Source organism: Hippopotamus amphibius, chromosome 5 (genome assembly GCF_030028045.1).
Source record: "Hippopotamus amphibius kiboko isolate mHipAmp2 chromosome 5, mHipAmp2.hap2, whole genome shotgun sequence".
In the NCBI taxonomy this organism is placed as follows: Eukaryota; Metazoa; Chordata; class Mammalia; order Artiodactyla; family Hippopotamidae; genus Hippopotamus; species Hippopotamus amphibius.
The window spans coordinates 60,466,920-60,474,631 of NC_080190.1; positions in this window are offsets into that span (position 1 = coordinate 60,466,920).

Here is a 7,712-nt window from a genome sequence, read left to right on the forward strand (position 1 = left end):
AAATAATAATGGCTAAAATTTTAAAGACTGATAACACTAAATGTTGGCTTACATGTGGAGTAACGGAACTCTCATACATTGCTGTTGAGAGTGTGAAATGGTACAACTTCTTTGGAAATAATTTGGAAGGTTTAAATGAAGCTAAACATACTCTTAGCATATAACCCAGCAATTGTACAGCTAAGTGTATACCAAAAGTAATAAAAAATACATATATCCAGAAAAAGACACGATGAAGAGTGTTCATAGCAGCACCCTTCAAAATACCTCCAACTATAGTAATCAACCACTGTGGTACCAACAGAAAAACAGACATATTCAGCAATGAAACAGAAAATAGGGTACAAAAATAAACCCTTGCATATATGGTCAATTGGTTCTCAATGAGGGTGACAAGCCCTTTCAAATAGTTTTTGCAAAAAATGGTGCTAAGAAAACTGGATATCCATATATGAAAGAATGAAATTGGATCCTTACTTTGTATTATATAGAAACAATTAACTCAAAATGTATCAAAGATTGAAACAAAGAGCTAAAATTATAAAATGCTTAGAAGAAAATAGGGAGAAAATCTTCAAAATATTTGAATTTGGCAATAATTTCTTGGATTATGACATCAAAGGCAACAATGACAAAAATAAACTGGACTTCACCAAAACTTAAAACTTTTATGAAACAAAGGACACTATCAAGAGAGTGAAAAGACAACCCACAGAGTGGGAGAAATATCTGCAAATCATATATCTGATAAGGGATTAAGATCCAGAATATATAAATATCGAACACCTAAATACACAAGTCAAAATTTTATAACTTTTAGAAGAAAATATCGAATAACTTCGTGATTTCAAGGTATTTCAAGAATTTCCTCAGACATAGCACAGCCCCAGCACCTCTCCTATATACATATTTTATAAATATTAAGAAATTTGATCACACCAAAAGACAATAAAGTTAAAAGGTAAATAAAAAACGAAAGATGACCTGTTAACACATTAAAGCCAAGTTTTCATATCTAGATTATTCAGGGAGTCCCAAGAGTCTCAGTGCAGGGTTAAGTTTCAATCATTTCAGAACTGCATGTGCTACTAACTTAAATGATAATATCTGAAAAGTTAACTACTTTAAAATATTGTTACGTTTCTTTTTAAAATTCAACATAACTACTGTCTTGTGCTACTCATCACTAATAGTCAATTTTCAAACTTCGTAAAAACTTTCCTCAGCTGCTTCTCAGCGATAGAGAGAACAGCATTTATAATTCTGGCCTCAAGATTCTCCACAGAGGGAGGTTTTGATGAGCACATGACAGACATTTTGAATATGTCCCTGAGGAAAAATCTAATAGAGACAGGTCAGGTGACCTAAGTGGCCAAGCAAGCGGTTTCCTCCACTGATCCATTGTCTGAGAAAGTGTCATCAAATTACTGCACCCAAATAAGTTAAAATTAAAAAATTATTTTTCAAACCCCCAAAAATAAATAAGCAGAAGAGCAGTGTAAATAATTATACTGCCAAATGATATATTCATAACAGCGTAACATTTAAACTTTGAGTCATTAAAGCTTAAAACTTTACTAAGACATGAAGTTATGTATGAATAATGTATGCCTACAAATTTCCAACAAAAATTGTTTATTTTTCTTCCTCTCCACATTGTTCTATCAGTTGTTTTTTATATATGTGAGCCTATATTGATAGATATATATGCACGTATGATCATATCTTCTTGATTTTGTATTTCTTTTAGCAGGAGTAATATACCACTTGTATTAGTCAGGGTTCTCCAGAGACACACAGTCAGTAAGATATAGAAAAATATTTATTATGATGAATAGGTTAATGTAATTGTGGAGCCTGGGAAGTCCAAAATCTGCCATCTGTGAGTTGGAGACCCAGGAAAGCAGGTGGTGTAATTCAGCCTGAACCCAAAGTTCTGAAAACTAGAAGAACCAATGGTGTAAATCTCAACCCAAAGGCAGGAGACGGGATGTCCCAGCTCAAGCAGTGAAGCAGGAATAAAAGGGGAAAATTCCTCCTTCCTCTGCTTTTTGTGCTATTCAGGCCTTCAGTGGATTGGAGGATGCCCACCCACATTGGGAAGGGAAATCTACTTTCCTGAGTCCACCAATTCAAGTGCGAATCTCATCCAGAAACACCCTTACAGAGACATCCAGAAATAACATTTAATATGGGCATTCATGGCCAGTCAAGTCGACGCATAAAACTGACCATCACATCATCCATTTTGTTATTTAGGGATTTTAAGTGTAAAAAAGAGAAGGTGCAGGACATTGCATATGAAGCCATTTGTATGAAAAGAAGGGATTAAGTATATAAATACACACACATATATGTGCATATATATGTACATGTGTATATGCATAGTATAGTTCTCAGTCCTCCTTGTGGGGAAAAAATAGCACTTTATAATTGGGAGGGAAAAGCAAATGTGGGGTTAATTCTTCTCGTATACAGGCACTGATGAACAAAAGGCCATAGTCTTTCCCAGTTTCTGCCAAACAGTGTAGAAGAGGAAGGCAACTTTTGTGAGAACTAAAAACCATTGGGAATTGCTTTAATAGCTAAATGGGGAAAATGTAAAGATAAGAGAAACCATCACAGATAAAACTGAGCCTGCAGTAATGAAGCTAGCTACAAGCCACAGTTTAGGATTTTTAGTTGTAAATTAAACCAGTGCTAAGGGTTGACAGGACTAAGGATTTTTAAATATACATCAAATAAGTGGTGTCCAAATTCCCCCCAGTCTTCCCCAAGGGGTATGACCTAGTCAGGGTTGGGATTACAGGAGTCTGAAATGAAATTTCTTATCCAAGGCAACTAGGGACATCAAAGAATTAAGGAAAGTAAAGGTCTGGGTAGAAGTGTCAAGGCCCAAGGTAGAAGAGTCAAGCCAGGAGGAATGTCTGGAAAATTAGTAAAAGTAAATGAGAATGGCTGGCCAAAATTAGAAGTGGCACTAAAGTCAGACATACAACAAGGAGTCTAGGGTCAGAGAGGTAAGAACAGATGAAATATGTTGGAAGCAAGAAGGGAAAGGGGGATTTCTGAGTGATTACCTAGAAAACACGTTAGTCTAGTTTACAAGTATGGAATGAGCACAAGACCTAGGACACAGAACGTGAGTTTGTTGGCTTTGATGCTTTAAGGACAGAACAGGTGAATATAATGCTATGTTGAGCCATATTGGAGCCTGGGCTAAAGGAAACATTTTTATTTAACATTTGTTGTCTTGTTCACCATGGAATTTTTTGCATGATGTTACTTGTTTTTACTTTTTAAGATACTGGATTAAAATATTATTTATCTTGATTACTGAGACTTTCTTTTGGGGCCCGCTTACATTTGTATCCAAGGCGAGTGCCTCACTTGACTCACCCAAGTCCAGCCCTGGTGAATAAACAGAAACTAGAAGAAATGTTAAATTCATTCCTTCTAATTATGGTGACTACATAAAGTAAGTGAAAAGCCACAAACGATTACTAACAAGTGAAAACATGACACATGAAAAATGCCACCCATGAAGTCTACACAACACTAAAGCAGTAGATAACTGAGTAGATGAGGCTCAGCTATAAAAAGGTGACTAATTTTAGAGTCCCTACTCTAGGAATGATACAAATGCTATGCTTCGGTCTGTTTCAAAGTAGCCAATTTGAGAGACTATGCTCTGACTTCAAGAATGAAACTGACCCCCTAAAACATTTCCAAAAGTTCCTTTTTGAAAATGCCTTCAGAGTTTTCACTTTACCATATAATTATTTGCACTTGGACAGTATTTTATTTTGCAAAGCACTTTCATATCCATCATATCTCACAAAGTCACTAAATTCCAAGTTTGAGAGACACTGGGGATCGCCTTTGCCTTCAGTGGTGTTAACTTCAGCTGCCTTTGGACAGTTTCCATTTCCTCCTTAACCTGGCATAGGAAGCGAAGGCCAGACAGAGGAGCAGAGCAGAATGAGAACCCGGGCCTTTAGGTTCTGGGGCACCATTCACAACCATTCATTACGATGGAGTTTTCCCAAGATTTCAACATAACTAATGATTTCCTCACTGGAAGCAGAAACCAGCATGTGAGTTTTCCAGGCAATTAATTCTTTCAAGTCACTATGCTAAGTGTTCATACAAAGTCTTCAAAAAATCTTAAATCATAGAAAATATTTTTCATTTGAAGGTAACTTGGATTTATGTATAGTGTGCTTTTCAAAAACACTTATTTCAGGGAATGAATTGGGTCATAGAGTTACGGGATGCTATTTATTCTTTGCGTTCACACTAAGCCTTATTTTATGAATGATTCGTAAAAGAGTTTTAAGATTGGCTGCAAAAGAGAAGTTTCAAATATGTTTTGAGCAGTACCACCATCATCAGAAAAATGTGAATTTTACAAAGTAAGTGAATGCCTTTCACAGAGACATTGCAGCAGCAGCAGCAAAGAGCACGGACTCTGGACCCAGAGAACCTGAATTAACGTCCTGGAATTCACACGTGTACCTGATCGAGTCCATGGCACTGAACCTTTCAGGGCCTCACTTTCCTTATTTTTCAAATGGGGATAAGAGCACCAACCTGATGAAGTTGTTGCATGATTAATCAATATATTTAAAGAGTTTTCTACAGCATTGGTATAAGTGATAATTATAGTTACCTAACTACATTCATAGGTTCTGTACCCCACTCCTGACAGGAAAAATATGTCATTATTTTACCTTCACCTAACAGAAATTTTGAGAAGGTTGTGAGGCTAAGTTACAAAGTTAAAATAAGTTGGTTCTATTCATGTTGGATAAAATAATAATTTAATAATGTCTGAGGAGAGTTCATTTTATAAATAATATTACTCTGCCTTTGACTTTCTCTTTAAATCTTGTTTGTGTATATTTTATTATTATAATCGTATATAAGAATTGTAATAATAATTAGATTTTGTTTGAAAAATTTTAACTGAATGAATGAGAAGAGCTTCCACGTCACACATACAGTCTCTGATACAGAGACTATATTTATTATGTTTGAGCAACATAGAGAAAGCCAATGTGGCTACAGAGTGTGCGTTACATGCTACATAGCTCTGCAGATAATAGAATTGTTTTTTTGGAAGACTGCCTTTACATGCAAATAGGCAAATATGGAAATTGGAAGTGAATGTACCTAAACAGGGAAATATGGATAGTCTATGAACAAAACTTGGTTTTATACATTAACTTTCAGAAATAACTCACATACCTATTTCTCATTGGGTATCAAAGATATCACCTAATTGAAACAAAACTGCTCTATGTTATACTTTGAACAGTGATATTGTTATGTTCAAATTAGGTTTCAAAGGTCCAGAAGGGGGAAATACAGAAACATCATGATACTGTTACAACAGAGCCTCAGCAAGTCATAAAAAGTAGGTAATCACTTTATAAGAAAGGAGGGCACATAGTAGATATTAATTAATTGGATATGAAACAGTACATTTTTCCATATAACATTGTAACAGGAGTAAAAGCTGACATTGTAGAGTTCACAGAAAAGCTAGAAAGTTATTTAGAATGTCAGTCATAGGAGTTCTCTACACAAATCCTGAAATCTCTCTCTCTCTCTCTCTCTCTCACACACACACACACACATACACACACACACACACTTTTCAGGCTATTTAGGATGACTTGACAACTGTTTCTGATAAGCCAAGTAATTAGTTAAAATATTTTAGAAGATTTTGTCACTGTTGTTGTTTTAACTAAGTTACTGTAAGCCCAGAAAAACTTTTCTCTAGCATAATAATGGCCTGAAAAACTTTAAAATGGAGTGCATTAGAGTACATTTTTTTCGTGAAAGATTAAGTTAAATAGTAGTAACATTAAAAATCAAAGCACTAAAAAAAAGAAGAAGAGGAACCCACACTGGAAAGGAAGAAGTAAAACTGTCACTGTTCACAGATGACATGATACTATTGATAGAAAATCCTAAACACACCACCACCAGAAAACTACTAGAGCTCATCGATGAATTTGGTAATGTTGCAGGATACAAAATTAATATACAGAAATCTGTTGCATTTCTATACACTAACAATGAATCGTCAGAAAGATAAAGAAATAATCCCATTTACAATTGCATCTAAAGAATAAAATACCTAGGAATAAATCTACCTGAAGTGGTAAAAGTTGTGTACATGGAAAACTATAAGACACTAATGAAAGAAATTGAAGATGACACAAACAGATGGAAAGATCTACTGTGTTTATGGATTGGAAGAATTAATATTGTTAAAATGACCATACTACACAAGACAATCTACAGATTCAATGCAATCTCCATCAAAATACCAAATGCATTTTTTACAAAACTAGAACAATTTTAAAATTTGTACAGAAACACAAAAGACCCCAAATAGCCAAAACAATCCTGAGAAAGGAGAACAGAGCTGGAGGAATCATGTGCTCTGACTTCAGACTATACTACAAAGCTACAGGAATCAAAACAGTATGGAACTGACACAAAAACAGACGCAGATCAATGGAACAAAACACAGAGCCCAGAAATAAACACACATATTTATGGTCAACTAATTTATGAGAAAGGAGGCAAGAATACACAATGGAGAAAAGACAGTCTCTTCAATAAGCAGTGCTGGGATAACTGGACAACTACATATAAAAGAATTAAATTAGAACATTCTCTAACACCATATACAAAAATAAACTCAAAATGGATTACAGACCTAAATGTAAGACTGGAGACTATAAAACTCTTAGAGGAAAACCTAGGCAGAACATTCTTTGACATAAATCATAGCAATATTTTTTTGGATCTGTCTCCTAAAGTAAAGGAAATGAAAGGAAAAATAAATAAATGGGACCTAATGAAACTTGAAAGCTTTTGAACAGCAAAGGAAACCACTGACAAAACAAAAGGACAACCTACTGAGTGGGAGAAAACATTTGCAAATGATACAACCAATAAGGAATTGGTATCCAACATATATAAATGGCTCATACAACTCAGTATCAAAAACAAACAAAAAACCAAACTGCTTAAAAAATGGGCAAAAGAACTGAATAGACATTTTTCCAAACATAATCTTTCATAAACCACTTTATTGTTATTTAAACTATTATTTAATAAATGTAACCTTTGTAAATGGATAGTGTATATTAATTCTCACCTATTCAAGGCTCCATAACTCGAATAGTGTGAATATCTTGGTGAAGCCCATCCTAATGCGGCTTTGCCCCCTCAGTAAAAATATTCAAATTGGAAAGTTAATGTCTAAAGGAGATTATCCCCAAGTGCACTTCAAATTCATTCCTAGTCCAATATGGAGAAGGAAAATTTGATATAAAGTAATTGATGTGACAAAACATAAACATTAATTATTTCCAGAATATTCTATGTGTTAATTCAGGTCCTCCAGTTGAACTTAGATGTTTTCCACTCCTCCTATGAGTTGAGTCCTCATCTACTGGCTGCACCCAGAGAGAGTCAAATCCTATCATCAGCATCTTCAGCCCCACAAAGCACTAGGGAACTAACCGTAGGATGCTGGTTTCTGTGGAAGATTGGACACAAACCATAGTCATCTTTGTCCATATGTAGCCATCACACACATGATCATTTGTTCCTACAGTGCTTTGTCATCAACGTTTTCCACGCTGTTTCATTGTCTTAGGCAGAGAAACTTGTAAAACATCACT